The following is a 17,944-nucleotide window of genomic DNA, read 5'->3' as shown; positions in this document are numbered from 1 at the left end:
AGTTGATCACCATCTTAACAGCCTGCGGTGGAAAAATGAATGTAAAGGCTACACTCAAATCTTCCATCAGTGTAGCTGTCAGTCAGGGGTATGACTGATCTATCATATGTAAGGTCCTTGCACAGCTTTGGTTCTAGGAGTGAAGCTTGTGTGCGCTATTAGCGCTTGTCATAACATCGTGGTCTGTTGTTAATGCATAGGTGTGAAATGCAGCTTTGCTTGTGTACTGTACAGCTGTTCTAATACTGCTGAGATACTCCTGGTTCAGATGTGATTTGAGAGAGTTTTCCTGGGTGAGTGATTTCACTGTACCAGATCCCAACGATAATCTCACTTTTCATTTAAAAGGGGAGGATGGGGAAATTCCTGCTGGTAAATCCAGGAAGTGGGTTTTTATATGAGCTCCATCAGGGAGTCTTGCTTGCATTTTGTTAGGTCTCTCAGCAGCACTGGAGCCTAAAACTGACCTTAGCCTTGCAAACTGGCAGGATGCAACTAAAATGTCAGCTACAGAGATGCTGTTCATAATTTGACAGGTGGAAATAAAGCAGCGGTCATACTGATCTGGTATTTGTGCTGCTATTTGGAAATGATAAGATACAAGTTTGTTTACTAGGAGGGGAGCTCAAAACAGTGGAGACAGTGCAAGAGGTAAGCTAGCATAGGAACATCAAATCACCACCCTTTCCTTCCTTTTTCTCTTCCCTCCCTCAGCTGAATGACATCTTCTGTTGTAATTGCACAAGGGAGAGGGGAAAAAGGGAAAAGTGGATCTAGGAGAACCCAGTAACGTACACTCTGAGGAATGAGATCTGCACGTAGATGTTGTTCATGAATGGTATGAAAACATGTGTTTTTCAACTGTGTGTTTGGGACATGCAGTCACCAAATTACTTGTTGTCTGTTCCTGCAGTCTGCTCATAATTTTGAGGTAGCTGGAATACTTAGTTGTTGGGGCTCTAACAGCATTTGGTAAATGTGAACAGTAAACTGACAAAGATCACATCTCTTCTCACTCTCCTGCCTGTATTATGTCTTAATTTGAGGAGGCACTGTGGTGCTCTTGCGCATGGAGTGGCTTATGATAGAAATTCAGTGCCCAGAGAAGGGAAACAATTTCAGCAAAGGAAGGTTGCTCCCCTGTGTGGGCAGCCTCTGTTCTACACAAACACCCCCCCCCCCCCCCCCCCCTTTAAAATTTAATCAACCAGCAGTTATTTGGCTTGGTAGCAAAAGGAAACTGAAGAATGTTTTTCTTTACTTAGTATTGAAATTTACTCCATTCAAAACTATTGAATATTAGGAAGGGAAATGCAAGCTATTGGTCTTCATAGACGGCAGTAAATTAACAGTAGAATAATTTCAGTTTAAGGAATGAGGAATCTATTTAATCCTCCACTTCCTAAGGAGTTTGTAACTTGTGTGCAATAGCAGCATAGCTTCTTGCTGAAGACAGAAACCTGATTGCTACAGTAAAGATCAACTGTTCTGAAACTTGTTTTTGCAATAGATGACAGTGAGTAACTGCATTTCAGTTTTGAGAAGGGTCACTGAAGAAAGCTATGGAAATTGTGAGGAAAGCCTTTTTATTACATTCCTGTCTCTCTCAGCCTGTCATCTCTGCCTTCTCTCCAGATCTTTATCTGGGTTATATGTTAACCTTTTTCATTCTTTCTCCACAATGTCTTTGAGATATAATCTTCTGTGTCTAGCCACATGGTTAAAGGTAGTCTACACTGCTCTCACTTTGTCTGGATTTCTTTTTGACACTCAACTGTTTGAAACAATACCATTTTTATTGAATTGTTTTTGTCTGCCATTAAGACTTTTAGCAAATCATTCCTATGTGGAGTCCTACAATTACAGACAGAAGCTCATTTTCTTGGCCCTTTCTGAATGTCACCTAGAATGGTGTGCTTTAGAGAATTTGATATGTAGTCCCTCCTGTTAATGCTGCTAACTTTTAGGCACTCACTAAAGCCTTGTTGTGATCTGTCTTTATCTTACTTATCTTGAAGAGGAGGGCAGATGGATGCTTTTCACCCATCTTGAAAAGGAGTCTCATAAACATCTGTGAAACCACCTCCTTTTCTGCCTTTGGAGTTCTCTGCCCTACCCTTCCATGAGGTGACTGAACCAGAACAGCTGGTAATGAGCTGAGGCCACTGCTTATCTTTCTGGTTTTTCCTTTTTTTCTGTGCTCCCTTCTTTCTTTGGATCCATTTGTCAATTGAGTTGGATCTCTCTGTGCAAGAGGTGTGTTTGCTTTTTCTTTCTAGTGTAGCATACTATGTAGTGAAGTTCTGGTTTAGACTGGTAATCTCAAACATTATTGTAGGATACAGAACAAAAGTAAAATCTTGCAGTTTTTTGGTTTCTGTGCTGTTTCCGACATCAGTCCAGGAGTACTTGTTTTGTGCTGTGTTTACCTGCATTAGGATTGCCGTTATTAAAATCTGGGAAATAACCCACTTATTGCATCAACTTCCTCTTTGGCCAGCAGGAAAACTGTTCTGTATTACTGCTTTCTGCTGGACTGTTTGGAAGTAATTCCTCTGAATCTGCAGTGCTTTGAAGTGAAGCAAGGCTTGCTGGGAGCTGATGTGGATGAGGGAAGAGGACATTCCAGTGCATTGAAGACTTCTAATAAATATCTTCCTTTCAAGTTTTACTTAGTCTATATCCTTTATCATCATGGCTGCGGGATGCTTTGGAATGAATTTTGGGTGATGAGTCTTAGGGTATAATCTCCTGTTCTTCTAAGTAACTTTTGAACTAAAGTGACAATGGATAACTTTTATAGTGACCTCCTTTTAAATAACTAAGATCTCTTTACCCTGCGTCTGTGGGGAGACTTCTCACTGGTAGTTTAAATGTAGGTAGAACAGCAGCATTGTTGTGGGATTGTATCTTCTTATCTCTGCCATGCAAGTAAAAGTGGTTGTGACTGTGTGAGTCCCATGTAACACTTCTTTCTATTTATGGCTGTGGAGCTGCCTTTCTTTTAATGGGATGGTTGGGAGGCCCTTCTTGCCCTTCTCTTAGTCTTTCTAAATATGCTGTGTATACTTATACAGCTGTTAAAAAGGGCTTCTCTTCTTGGGTCCTGTGGAAAGAATAATATAATCCACTTGTAGTGATTTTCATCATTTAGCACTTGCTTACCTTTTTTCAGGGTTCATTAAATTAAGGGCAGCAAGAAACCAAATTTGACTCTAACCCAGTTAAAGAGCACAAACCTAACTGATATCTATCCACTGATAATTTAGTAGGGGAGTCTAGATCTCTGGTTGAGAAGTGTCCTCCAGTGCTTGCAACATTATGGTTTTGTGACTGAAGAAACAAAGGGGAGGATATTAAACTTTGCGATTTCCTCTGTTTTGTGGTAGTTGGCACAAAACTGAGGAATGGAGGCTGGTGTTTGCCAGAGAGTCTTGCTTTAAACAGTCAAATCCAAGAATGTTTCACTGATCTTTTTCTGTAGGAGAAAGTTATTTCTTTAATAATGGTCTGTGGACATTGTATGTGGTACTCCATCTGCTATAAACAGAGTTCTGCTCAGTTTGAGAAAGAAAAAACAGGTAAGATTGTGTGAGGAAGGAGGAAAGTTTTTGGGGAATGTGGCTTTTGATGATTCACTTGGTCATGCTGCATTACTAATTATTAAGGCCTCCCATTCAGAATTCTCTAGAGCTGTGCCGCCTTCTGCTTTGGTTGTAAAGAAATACAGGTTTGGAATTAGCCTTTTTGTAGAGTTTCCTTGGTGAGCCTGGCAAAGCCAGTGCCTCATGTCTGGTATTTCATGTTTCTTTTGAATCTCATTAATGACATTTGTCTTGCTGCTTACAAACAGAATCTAAACATAGTATGGACTTTCCAGGGAGAGTAGGACTGCTTACACATCCAGCAAATACAGAAAAAGTTCAGGTATCAGTAGATACCTTGTTTGCTTCTGGTACTTCAGAAAGAGAGAAGTTTGTACATGTGAAAATGGAGGAGTTATCCAGGTGACAGCATCAGGAGCAGATCTCATGAAAATGGAGGAGTTATTCAGAAGGTGACAGCATCACTAGCAGATCTCCACTAAGGTGGGCTACAGTTGAACCCATCATTGTACCTTATATTTTTCTTGTTGCTTTTGCATTACGTATCATGCCTGTTGCATTACACATGCCTGGAGATGCACTCAGGACTCTGCTGTCCCAAATATTTTATTAAAACATAATGAAGAAGTCTGTGCTGTAAGGTTATTTTTTCCCCTTAAAGCTGATGAGAGTAGAAGAAAGAAGATACAGGTCATAGAAAAGATCATAGAATAGTTATGGTTGGAAAGGACCTTAAGATCATCAAGTTCCAGCCCCCTTGCCATGTCAGGGACACCTCACACTAAACCATGTCACCCAAGGCTCTGTCCAACCTGTCTTTGAACACCGCCAGGGATGGAGCATTCACAACTTCCTTGGGCAACCCATTCCAGTGCCTCACCACACTTACAGTAAAGAACTTCGTCCTTATATCCAGTCTAAATGTCCCCTGTTTAAGTTTTAACCCGTTACCCCTTGTCTTATCACTACAGTCACTAATGAAGGGTCCCTCCCCAACCAATAGTTCAAGAGGATCAAAGTACGAGTGCGTAGCTAATTTTGGAGGGACAGTGAAGAGTCAAGACTATCCACAACTATTACTTGTTTCGCATGACATGCAGCAGATTCCTACACTATGCAACCTTCCTATTTTCACTGTTTCTGCTATCAGTATTTTAAAAAATTAATTAACTTTAGTTCTCGTATGATAGCTTATTCCACAAACTTCTTCCTTTTCAGTATCTGCTACAGCTTTATTTGGGTCAAAAGTTTCCACTGAGGTATAACAGAGTTTGGTATTTTTTTTAAACAGATGCTTATATTGCTGTTAGCTTACATAGATGCATTAAAAAAAACATACTCTAGAATTCTTGGCTCCCAACATGGTTCGCTGTATAAGGGCTTAACTACTTAAACATTCAAGGTGCAAGCATGAGGTAACAAGGTGTAAACAGAATCTTATTTAACTCTCATAACCTGTCAGTCTTAGAAGAAAATTCTAATTTTCCACAGTTTAAAAATTATTCATGTGCAAATTCTGCCATGCCAAGGTATTAGTAAACTTCATACTCACAGTTCAGTTTATCCACGACAGCAGCCTGGGCTCAGGACATTTGCAGTAGTGTTGGTTCTTCATCAAACTATTTGGGATAACGACCTTTCTTTTGTGGGTGTTTCACAAGCGAGCAATGGTTTTCACAGGATTCTAAGACATCACTTGATGTGGTGGCACAGTGAATATGATTTTGCTGTTGATGTTTAGCATGGCAAATGCTGGGAAGTTTTATGTTCAGAATAATGAATAGAGTATTGTTTGACAGTGGATTTATTGTCAGATGTGAACTGACATTCAAATCATTCAGTGGAACACTTCTAAAGCTGCAAAATATAAATTCTGTGGGTTTATGAGGAAGCTTGTATTTGTAAGAGGTAATATTTGGGAACCTTTTTCTTGGAATAACCAGTTTGCATTCAGGGCAAATGTCCCTTGCACATCCTCCCTTACCTCTAGCTCCACTCACCGTGTTCAGGGTTAATGACATTGAGTGGATTTGCTGCTGAACTGTTCCTCAGGTGCCTCTCTGCACTCACATCACACTTGTTCCTGCTTCCCTGGTCTTCTATCCTACCCAGATAATAAGTGACAGGGCTTAGTAAAATCAGAGGAGGGATAAGGTATTCCAGGTGTCCCGTTTGTGTGCTGAGCCAATTCACAGTCTGCTGATGATAATCCTTTGTGCAGTTGTGGTCACAAGCATGTTCACAGTGTGGTTCATTAGAGGAAGGAGGAGTCTTCCGATATGTGTTCCCTCTGGGACATCTTGATGAATACGCTGTGTGTATGACATGTAGCCTCTCTCTCATCTCTTCCAGGTCTGCTTGTTTGGTTTGTTTTTTTTTTTTTTACTGGTCTTTTCTCTCCCATCTCTTTTTGTACTCTTTCTGTCAGTGCCTCCCCAAGATGCAAAACCTTCTTTCTTCTGGCCACAGTGAGCTGAACTTCAGTAGCATCAGGGAGGGCGTTTGGCATCCCAGCAACTGGGGACTATGTTTCTGTTACATTATCTTTGTATCTCAGGGTGGCACCGGAAAACTGGCTTTTTGAGTGCCTTTGCAGAGTAGAGTGTGCTGTTCAGGTTTGTTAGTGTTCCTTCTGGTTTCCTCCCCCTATGTGTATTCCTTCCCTTAATCCACTGCTTTCTTTTTGTGTTCCATGTTCCCCACAGATACGTTCTTTTTCTTCCTCTTGGCTGTTTGCTGTCTTCCCCTTCCTTGGTGCATGGAAGAGAAACTACTGAGTTTTGTTAGCAGTAGCCATAAGCTTGTTTTTACAGTAAGGACATGGAATGCATCCAGGGCATGCCTTGTGGACTGGATTAGCTGTGCAGTTTGCTGTATTATTTTCTTGCAGGGGAATCAGTTTAATGTTAATTTAGAAATGGTATAGTCTCATTTGCGATCTAAACCAGCTGAATTGCTTGGAGAGTATCACTTGAGATGTTTGCTTCCTCTGTAGGATAATTCTTCTGCTAATGTGCCCTTTTGTGGATGATTGTCTTCATGTCTCATCAGTCTGGAGAGGCTTGTTTTTAGTGCTGTGTGCTCTCTGGAGAGTTTATTTTTAAATAGTTACTCAAGCAACAATCTTCTAAAATGCTGCAGTGTTAGGAGAGAAGGAATGAAAATGTTCGGTTATCCTCTAAAAGGGTAGATCAAAAAAGGAGTATTTGTCAGTTATATTCTCTAAGGCTAGCTGAAAATATTGGTGAAACTGTGTTCTAGAAGATGTTCACTTCATAATTTTGTTCTTCAGAACTCTTCTACTCTAGTGTAAATTGTGGAAATTTTCAAACTGAAGTATTGTCAAACCCAAATACTTTATTTCAGGAACTGCTGTGCACTATCCTTCGTTCTCTGCTCTAAAAAGGTGACTTATTTTCACCTGTGATAAATTCTGCCATCTTAAGATAGACTGCATCTTGTAACTTTAGCTGTCATGGAGCAGCAAGTAATTTTGCTATTACACAAGCAAAATAACTATTTTTTTGAGAAGCATTGTGTAAGTTGTCTTTCTTTGTGCCAAGAACCCGGGGACTTTACTGTTTACCCTCTGCCAGGAAATTTCAAAGAAAATGTTTTTGAAGAGGTGAGGTATCCTTGTTGTGTTGTACTCCTGCAGCATCATAGTGGTTCTGCTTTATATAATTTTCTTGCTTAGTCTAAAGCCTTCAGATGAGTTGTGTCAGTACAACAATTACATGTGATGAAGTTATTGTATTCATTTGAAATCATGTCAGTGATGTCACTGATTAATTGGATGATTAATCAAATGTTGCAGAATGTCACCTCCAAATATAAAGGGTTGTCTTTTCCAAGTCCTCATTCCTTTGCTGCTCTATTCCTGTACTCTTCTGCTGTTACAAAAGGCCCTTTGTTTTTCATTTGACTGTTAAAATATGCTTACTTTATGCTTCATCAAACTCTCAATGAGCTCAGGGTTTATAATATCAAAATTCTGGATCTCCAAGGGTCAGAGAAGCTAACAGATTTCATAAAGCTACAGGGAACAACCAACATACAGGAAAACATCCCAGGCAGTCAGTGTTTTTTTGATGGTAGAGAAAAAAGGTGGTGAATTCTTTATTATGCATTCATAACTTAAAGGCATGATGATTTCTCACAGTCATCTTCTGCTGGTGAATTCAGCTATTTGGCATGTTATTTTGGTTGTAGAGTTTTAAGAAAGTAAGGAATTACAGAAACATGAAGTATAACAAATCTGAAAGAGGAGGTAGTGAAAAGAGAGGAAAGGACGAAATGGCTGAGTAGGTTCAAGACTTGACCCAGCAGGTCTGGTGCACACCAGCTGATCTTTCCCTATTGATGTCACAGCAGAGGTGGATCTTGAAGAGAAGACTCTGAAATGGACTGGGAGTAAAGTGCTGTAATGTTAACACAATAAATTAAGATGAGTTTTGATTTCTTCTGTTGGATTTGAGGATGTGTTACCTTACAGTGCTGTGCTAATTACAGCAATTCAGGAAATGATTCACAAGAGTGGGTAGCTGAGCATGGTCCTTCTAACAGCTGTCTTAGCTTCAGCTGGCTTGACTTATTTACTACAATTGTGCTTCATTTGCCTCAATGGCAATTGCGTATGCTCAGTTTTAATTCCTGGGCTGGAGCCCTCTGACACCTGACAGAAGAATGGGATTTGACTTCAGCCTGTCCATGAAATCAGACACTTTGGCTTGTATTTAGAAAAGTTTCTTTGCAGTGAAATGGGCTAGAAGGTGTTTTCAGTGCTGTAAATTAAATGTTAGGCAGTGTAACACGATCATGACATTTAGTGCTGTTACACTGTCTATTGCACAATTTTACTGGGGTTTACTGCTTGTTTCATCATGTAGCCTCCAGTATGGAGACAACTTCCTTAATAAGTATCAGGGAACCTGAGGACGAGTAGATTCTGTGATCCTGCTCTCAAATGAAGTAATGACTTAATATATATATATTTTTTGCTTATAAAAAACTCTATTCTCGTGTTTCCCTAAGTAGAAATGCAAAATGCATTAGCATTCCCATTTGACAGGGTAGCTCCTGCTGTGCAAAATACAAGTTGCTGTGATGTGTTGGAGTTTATGCCACAGTTCTACACAGCAAACCCATGCAGTTGTCTATGGAGTTTCAGTTATGCCAGCAAAATCTTTAGGTGGCAAGAACAAGGTCATGGATGTGTGATTAACTTGCATACAGCAGTCCTTGCTGTGGAAAGGAATGCTTGGCAGGCATTAACTTTTTATAACCTGGTAATATTTAGGTGCTGCAGAAAAATTCATTCTGTGAAGGTCTTGAAAATGGTGGAGGCACAAACATTAACCACCCTCTTCTGCTCTGGGTTCAAAGGGGCTTTTCTTTAGAGGTGGAGGGAGGAAGAACATGATGGGCTGACCAGGCTTTTGATAAGCATGTTCTAATCTGTGACAGCTAACAAGAGCAGTGAAACTGAGCAGCAGCCAGTTGCTGGGCTGTGTCCTCACCTGCAGGATGGAGTTACTGTATCTTAGGGTGGCTGTGGGAGGCCAGTGGTGGAAATGAGCTATGACCTTGTGTCCCAGGCAAAGCCCTGACCATAAGTAGTTAAAACATGGAGAGGAATGAACTGAGGTCAGCATCACAAATAATATGTTCAGTAAATAATTTTCTTTGTATACTGGCTCCGTTTTTTCACTCATTATTTGCTCCACTTATTCTTTTACCTCCTACACACACACACATGTGCGTGTGTGTGTGTGCATACACAATTTTTCTGGCTGCTTTATTCCATCTTGCCCTAGTTATCACCTTCCCATGTCCACTTGCCACTGTGACCCACCTTCTGGGTAAGGCGCTGTAGATGATAGGTTTACTGTGAAACCACCCTCAGTGTGGGGTGGACACCTATGCTCAGTTTAGAAGAAGCAAGGCTGTTTTCCAGCTGCTCCTTCCTGCGAGTCTGTTTGCTCTGAGCACTGCAGTGGCTATACAGAGTGCAGCACAGGGGAGGCAGAACGCTGTTCAGCCATTCACAGGATTAAGAGCTGTTGCCCACCTTTTTTTCCCATTGGTGGCAGGCTGTGAGCTTCTGGGTGAGTGAACATCAGGTACGTGGCATGCCTTATTCTAAGGTTGGTGGGGAAATCCATTAAGCAGTCATGCTGTTACTGAGAATTTGGGTAAATGTAGGACAAAGCAATGGTTAATGCTAGAGTCTGCAAGGCATAGCAGGCTTTGATGCTAGTGCTTGGACATGATGCTATGAAAAGAGAAAAAGCTATTAAGGGTCCTGTATCTGAGGATTCACAAAAACCAGCTGGAGGAAAAAATAGGGTTTTGGGGGTTGGGTGACCTTGAATGTCTGCTCCAGTGGAACAATCCACATGTGACTGGTATTTAGGAAAATATTTTCTGGAAGGCTTTTCTATTGGTGGGGGAGGGTGGGGAGCATGTTAAATGTCCTGCATCTATTCAGAGATCCAGTCTGAATTTTTTCAATGAAAAATTCATTTCAATAATAGCTGCTACTTGTCACCTTCATATGCGATCTTGTAAATGCTTCTATCCCCCAGCTCCTGAAAGATGCACTGAATCTCCTTTTGTGGGTATTAAATTGACTTTAAAAAGCCTCACAGAATGAAACAGATGCTTAGCAGACTACTGTAGCATGGCAACTATTGAGAAGACAGACCATGCATAATCATAAATATATACTTTTAGGTGTGTGGGGGTTTTGGCTCTGCACCAGCTCTACAGGCCAGTAACTCTTGCTTGCTTTTGGAGCCTCTCTATTCCTTCCCTTTCCCTTAGGGCACTGTTGTCCACTTCATTCTTCTGAAATTTTTATGCTTTCCATTGTGTTTTCTTAAACAAAAAGGCAGCTCTAGAAACAAACAAAATTCCTTTCTTGTTTGACTTCTGCTTTTCACTTATAAAAATGATTTTCCTTTCCCTGGCATGGCAGCATTATTAAAACCAGGACTTTTCTCAGCTAAGCTCTGTTACTGCAGAGCCAGTGGGGTAAAGTAAATAGAGTGCTTGCTATGAGAGTTGTGTTTTCTCCCCTTGGTTTAAATATTGATGATAGCAGAGTTACAATACTTTGAAGATACTAAATCAAGACAACTGTTCATTGTTCTTAAAAGCAGACTTTAGAGCTTTCCTATAGCTATATTGTTCAGTGAAGTGCATTCCTTTTCAGTAAATAGGCTTTACAGCTCCAGGTTCTTCAGATCTGAAATAATAGAAGCAATCATTAAAACTAAATACAAAAGGAAAACAATTCCAAAGGGAATGTTTTTAGGAGTGTCTTGGGCAGTGCCCCTACCTCCAGCTGCTCTGTTTTTGTGTTGTTTTTTTTTATCCTGGGGGTGCTGTGTCCTCTTGTCACACAGCACAGCTGTCTGGATGTGCATAAAGAGTCTGATCGGAAAAGTGATCTGTGTTTAAAAATAACCTTGTTGGAATACAACATAGTGAACCTGGTTGGGTTTACTGTATGGTCCCACAACTGTTGTGATGGCATGCATAGGCAGGTGGGGGTGGTTTGGTGGTGAAGTGAGGATAAGGCTGCTCTCAGTGCTATACTTTGTAGAGGGGTAAGCGAATGATAAAAGTTTTTGCTTGATGATGTTGTGTTGGGGTGGACTTAGTTGATACCTGTGGAGAGAAGGGAGGAATGTTTTCAGGAAGTGTTAAAAGGCTGTAGCTTCTATGAAAGAAAAAGGTATCAAATGCAAGTTAATAAAGGAGAGCAGATACAGTTAGTGGTTAGATGAGGTGCCATAAAATCACTATTTCTGTTTAATCATCATTATTTTTCTGGTGTAGGGTTTTGGTGCCTAGGCTTGTGTTCTGACAATGTTCTGTGTCTTTAGGGACCCAGCTGAGAGACGGAAGGAGCAGCACTTCTGAGAGAAAGTAGTTGTTCTGTTACCTGGTATCTGCTTTCCCTCTTAGCTCATCGAACTTCTTCAGGTGTGCTTTTGCACTTGTCAACATGGTCACTTCTGTCTGTATCAGCTGGGTTTCTAATTAAAAAATCACTTCTTCCTGTACATGGCCTCATAATATTTGTACTAGCAAAATATATGCTACTTATCCATTCTTGATGACTACTGAATATCTGAAAAACTTGAGGCTTCTAATAACTGAAGCAATGGCTGCATTGCCCTGCTGATTGGCCATTAGGAGCAGCTTAGGAAAAAGTTGGAACATGGAACAGCTGTGTTGATTTGTTCTTTTTTTGGTAAAGCTGGTTTGCAGCTGGATATTTAAAGTACCTATATGTGTTACGCTGGATGATTCAAGCCATGTAGTTCCCCTTTTATTCCTCCAAAGGGCTTTTCACTGATTCAGAAAGGCACCTTTTACTACTATGTGGCCTTGGGGTGGTGTTTTCACATAAAAATAAGTAGGGGTGGACCATATGTCAGGCCTTGTTTATGAAGGGATTGGATGGAATGGGCTTAAACCCTCAGTGTACTCTGGGAGTGATGGGAGGTGACTTGTCTCACTTGTCCTGGCTTTCTGGAATGGAGTTTCTTGCCTCTGCAGAGAGACTTGAAATAAGATGCCCTGCCTGCTCTGTGAATGAGGAGTGCAAACCAGGCAAAGTCAGTGTCGCCTTAAAAATAAATGCTGGTGAAACATCAGGGGCCCTATCCTCACTGTGTCTCAGTGTTACTCAGTTATACAAACCTACAAGAGAAATTGAAAGGAAGTAAACCTGGAAAAGGACCTAGCTGTCTTCCCTGTTTCACAGAACTTCCGTAGGAACCAGGGTGGAGTATGCAGAGGAATGATACTGATAGTTGCTTTCTCCTGTACTTTGCCCTCTAGTTTAGATAGGCACTTGCAGCACTGTAGGATTTCTGTCTGTGGTCTGTTCCTATCTAGGAAAGCAGCGCTGCCTTTTAAACTGCTGAAAATACAATTGATCTAACACTGCACTGGAGTTCTTTCATCTCAAGGTGTTCTGGCCTTTTACAAAAGCAATAAAAGCATGCCTTCAGCTTTTGAAGGGAGATAAATGAAATGCAGCCTTATTGTCTTGTAGTTGACCTTCATAAGCTTAGGCATAGCTAGGATGATAATCTAGGTCTCTTCCTGTTCCTGGGATCAGTACGTTAAGAGGACACTTTTCACTATCTTGCAGATGGTGATATATGTGTTTGTGGGCATGAATAGCAACTAATGAATATTTATGCATATACTAATGAAGCCCTAAGTCTGTTTTTACATATGCACACGGGTATGGATTTGCAAGATACTGGGGTGGGTGTGAATAGATGCAGGCCTGGGAAAATTGTGATATCTTGTAACTGTGCCACTTGGCACATACAGTGTATACAAAGGCATACTTACAGAACAGTATTAAAAAGCAAATATTCCTACCTTCTCTTCCCTTCCCAAGAGCCATGAACCCTAGGGGTTCTTTTTAAGCATAACTACCACTTGCTGAACGTCTTAATGCAATCCTCGTGCTTCCTGTGACTTTGTGAATGGGAACTGCTGTTGTTTAACACTGTTTACATCCCTAAGAGGGCAAGCTGAGTGCTCCTACAGGTGAGAAAGTGAATGGTGTTAAAGTGAACCTCACAATAGTTGATATTCTCTGCAATGTAAAATTTATGTGGCTGGTGGTGAAGTGGCAGTTTCATTGGAGTGCGTGTTGAGAGTTATTTCTTGGGAGGGATGTATGCATCAAGTTCAGACTGTGACAGAAGTGTCCCTTCCCCCTGTGCTTGCTGTTCTTGAGATCAGTGATTCATAGTTACATTGCAGAATATGATCTGCTGGAAGTTGGTATTTAGTTACAAGAATGCTTCTGAAATTAATAGTATCATATAATTTGCCTAGCTACAGTGTTATTGAAGCCTCTCTTAACACTTGAAGTATTTCTGAAATTTCCATCATACCTGATGGTCCCCACGATCCACTTCTGTTTCTTTAATGAAATTATACTGTAGCCAAAACTTCAGTATTTAAATCTGAAATATTTCTGTTGTTGCAACTATCATTCCGATTTAAATGTTGAAAGAGTGCTGATTCACAGGAGGGGAACACAGGGTTATTTATTAGCTAGTCCCTTCTGTAATTTTAGTATAATGCTAGTTTGGGCAGCATTCATACCTGCTGGTTTCTTAAGTTGTCTTATTACAACAGGTGAAAAAACCTGACGGGCAGAACTCAATGGATGAACAGTTTCATACAGTGGAAACTAGCGAATTAATAGGCAATCCAATGATAGGAGTTTCAGACTTCAACAGAATTGGAGTTGATAACTGAGGATCAATATGCACACACTAACCCATATTGCAGTATGTAGCATTCTGCTTCTGGTATGAGACAGTGTGTGCTACATCTAGTTATGAGGTTTCCCAGGGGATAGATTTCCTCCCTTGAAATCACTATGCCCTTGGGTATCATTTTTTAATATCAGGCACTGTGATTGCAGATGCTTTCTTCCCTGTTTGTTCTTGTGTGCCTTTTGATTGTGGTCACACTGAATTACTTGATTGCAAACTGACTTAAGGAAATAACGTCCACAAGTTGTTAGGTAGCATCTTGGAAATCTTTCTCCGTGTGCTTCAAGTTAACTGATAGGAAAGAGGGAGTTCAGTTTGTCAGGGCTAATATGTAGAATCTCACAGAACTCTTTCTGCTCCTGCTTCACATATTAATAGGAGTGAAATATCAGAGTAACAAAAAAAAAAAGAAATTGGTACTACTGCCTTCAGAAGGGAAGTAGGCAGAACAGCTTTACATGGCTTCTGTCATCTTAAGTCAGCTTATTCACTATAGTAAGCCTGACGTGTATTTTTATCATACTTTTGAAAGACTCCAGCTTTTTATGACTGTAGCACTTCCGACTGAGAGGGGGAGGTTTTCCTGTGTGTGTAGAAGTGTTCACTTCTGGTTTTGTAGAAGGATAATTAGTGAACGATTCCTAGACCAGTACTGGCACTGGTGATGAGGCATGAAAGGAAGTCAACACAACCCCTAGACTGGTCGCTGTGTTTTCTTATTTTACATAGGAGCATAAGGGGCAAATATGAGAATGTGCAGTTAGCTGAAGGAAGCTATGGTGGCTTTTTTTTGGCTCAGCTCTGACTTTTTAAAACACTGAAATGATCAAATGACTTGCTTATTTTCCTCATCTGGCTAGTTGTTTTTTTTCACAGACTCATCTAAGATACATTTCACAGGTTCTGAGTAGGGTTTTCTTGAATGGCTGACCTACTGGATATGAAGGCACAACTGGGACTTCTTTGTTGGTAAACAGCAGTGGTTGATGGTAGTGATGATACCTGGCTGTTTTAAACTTCTTGTTGTAATTTCTCTTTTAAAGACAGAAATCCCCTCTTCTAGGCAATTGGACGAGAGGCCACAAATCTAAGCTGGAGCTGTGTTTTTTGACTGGAGGCCTAGGAGGTACTTGTTCTGTGATTGAGTTATGTCTTCAGCCTCCGTATGTATTCTAGATCTCTGGTTAAGGAAAAGTGAAAGGCACCTTTCCCCAATTTTCTTTTGTTTAGTGATAGTTGTATCAAGGGTCTGCTGTCTCCCTGTTTGATGGGGTTTTGTTCTTTTGTTGTCATTTCCCTAGGGCTTTCTCACATAAGAATGTTATAGAAGTAGCCTCTAAGCCCAGGCTGCATTGCAACCAGAATCTGTGGGCCAAAGGTACTTCTTACTCCTCTTGAGGATCAGTTTTGTTATGCTAGACTGATAGATTTTTATCTTTCCAAGTGGCCTTCCTAGCAAACCTGAATTCAAATGATCCATTGAAGCTATTTTGGGACCCCAGGCAGATGTCAGCTTTGTGCTTCTTCCTTCTTCCTGGTATCCATAGTGAGCTGTGAATTCTGTATGTTTCACAGAAAAAGAAGATTCATGATTAGAAATCCAAGGCTGTGACCCCAGTGAAGTGTCAGACTTGTAAATACAGAGAATGTTTAAGGTTAGTTAATGGTAAGGAAAAGCCCCACTGTAATCATTTAAGTGCTAGACAGCTTCCTTCTTTGGAATGGTTATCAGAGAAAGTGAATCGTTTACTTGTGATTCTCCTGTAAGTGCCAGTTCTTTGGTGGGGGGAAGCAGAAGGTCAGATCTGGGCTGTGAGAGGAGCCGGCTGCACTTCATGAAGCAGCTTTGGCATAGGAGGATTTCTCACATTTGAAAATTTCCTCTACTTTTCTGTATAAGAGAGGCTACTTGAAAGATGCTGTGTGTTCATAGTGTGTTCATATTTTGTATGTTTTGACTGAAAAAGGCAAGATACTTCCATTTCCTACTATTGTTGCATAGGGCCCAGAGCAGCACTATCAAGTGCTTGCAGTTTGCAGTAGTAAGACTTTTGAGTTGTTTTTCATGTGCTTGTGAATTACCAGGCTTATGGTCCCTACTTGTGTTTGGGTTAAGCAGTGGAGATTCATTTTGGCACACTGAAGAAATACTTGCCTTCATTATCTTGTTTCCTTGAAAATGCTCTACTGCTTACAGGTTTCAACTCAACTGCATCCTATGCTGAGTGAGTGAAATTTCAGTCACATTTTTGTCAGCTAGACAATGTGTCGTGTTCAGCTTTTCTGTTCAGAACTGGTTTTCTCTTGTGCTGAAAAGACATAAACATTCCTAGAACGAGAGAACGTACTTGGATTTGAAGAAATTTAATGGGCATTAGGGTAGGCATGCCAATTCTCAGAGCTTCTCTGAAGCTGCTTCTTGCACACTGTTGCAGCCTGGTTTGTAGAAACATTATGTTCTCTTCTACTTACAATGTTCAGACATTACAATGGGGGAGAGCTGTTCATTTCGCAAACATGCAGTTATTGCAGTGCTGCTTGGTTCTTCTCTGAAATAGGAGCAGAGGCACCAGATAGTTAAATTTGGCCTGGGTTTAAACCACGACATCAGGTTACTGGTGCTCTTTGCTTTAAGACAGGCCTGTTGACATTAGCCCAGTTCTGACAGAGGTGCCCTATTCTAGTCTCTTTTGTTAAACAGGTTTAAGTATTACTTTCAGCAGTAATGTGTGATATATATCTTGTCTAAGTAAGACTTGTTTATAGGCCTTATTACAGATAGGAGAAATAAGTCTCAAGTATGTATTGAAACCGTTGTTTTGAATATAACAGGGACAGAATAAGTGAATTCTACAGAAAACTTGTGTGCCTCTTTGCAGCTATCCCCCTAAATGGGAACAGCACAAGCACTTTTTGTTGTTTGCAGTGAGGTGTTAGAAATACAGCATTTAACAAGTAACAATTTTTTTCCCATTCTGTTCCCAAGGAATGCTCTAATGCTCGTGGTGTTATTTTATGTGCTAGAATTATCTGCTTTACTGGGCTACAGCCCATAAACCAGACCAGCTGCTTTGCATCTTGCTTTCTTAGCCTTTTCCCTCTCATGTTAGGAAAGCTCCATGTTTGGAGGAGCACAAAGCACTCTGTGCAAAGAAGATAACTATAGGGTTGATGTTTTTAGGAAAGGGCTTGGCTCTATCAGCAGTTGCTGTCAGCTTGCTCTGTATTTTGTTACAGGACTGATACTGCTCTTGAAAAGCCAGATCTTTGTGTCCCTGTATTTGAAGTGCTAGACTGGCTGAGGAGATCCTCGTGTGTGTAGAACGTGTTTGTGCATGTGTATTCTTGTTTTGAGTAGGGCAACATTTAACTGTTGAAGTGAATTTATCCTGCTAGTGAAAGGGTCTGGGCTGGCATCTGTAGGAAAAAGAAAGGATGGTTAATGGCATGGGCAGGATGTGGAACAGCAGAACTTGACTGAGGGTGTTCTGTAGTTTGGGGTTTGTGGCAAGTGTCCTTGATTATGACTTTGTTATTTAACTGTGAAGAAGGTTTCTGACAATGTGGATACCTGTGTGGGTGAAAGCCATCCTTGCACTGATAGGTGTGCTGGTGTCATTCTCAATAGTGAGGATGTGATGTTCTGCACTCTGTCTAGGTATGCTTCCAAGCTCTCTGAGGACGCCTTTCTAGGATTAGACACAGACACAGCAGAAGCAGCTGGCTTTTTGTGGCAAAGCTTGCTTCTTGTAGGACTTCCTAGAGGGCCTAAGGAAAATAGGATTCAGATCGTGGTAAGACTTGGTGGGATTTGGATGTGCAGATATTTTAAGTTCTTCTGAAAATAGCCAGCTTTATAGACCTATGTAAGAACAAATGTTTAGAGAGGAGATAGGCATTTTGGGAAAACTGGGTAATAAACTTTGGCCATTATAATCACTTCAGAGTAAAGTGCTGTAAAGCTTTTTGGTATCAGTTTTTATAATTTGGACATCTTTGTGTCAAAGCAGCAGC

At 40.7% G+C, this 17,944-nt stretch overlaps 1 protein-coding gene across 26 annotated transcripts in view; it reads left to right on the top strand.

Moving 5' to 3' along the window:
• MICAL3 (microtubule associated monooxygenase, calponin and LIM domain containing 3) overlaps positions 1-17,944 on the top strand; it is a 186,433-nt gene that overhangs the window by 26,518 nt on the left and 141,971 nt on the right. Inside the window, exon 1 of one of the 26 annotated variants that reach the window (XM_062616631.1) lies at positions 7,944-9,727. The exons of the other annotated variants lie outside the window; for them this stretch is intronic. The gene's annotated coding sequence lies outside the window, so the exon portion shown is untranslated. Of the gene's footprint in view, positions 1-7,943; positions 9,728-17,944 lie in introns of those variants that run through there. 26 annotated transcript variants of the gene reach the window in all.

This window comes from Pezoporus occidentalis, unplaced genomic scaffold (assembly GCF_034315485.1).
Source record: "Pezoporus occidentalis ecotype Australia unplaced genomic scaffold, CSIRO_AGI_Poc_V1 ctg19, whole genome shotgun sequence".
NCBI lineage: Eukaryota > Metazoa > Chordata > Aves > Psittaciformes > Psittacidae > Pezoporus > Pezoporus occidentalis.
The sequence above is the reverse complement of the archived record's forward strand: the minus strand, read 5'-3'. Positions and strand labels throughout refer to the sequence as shown.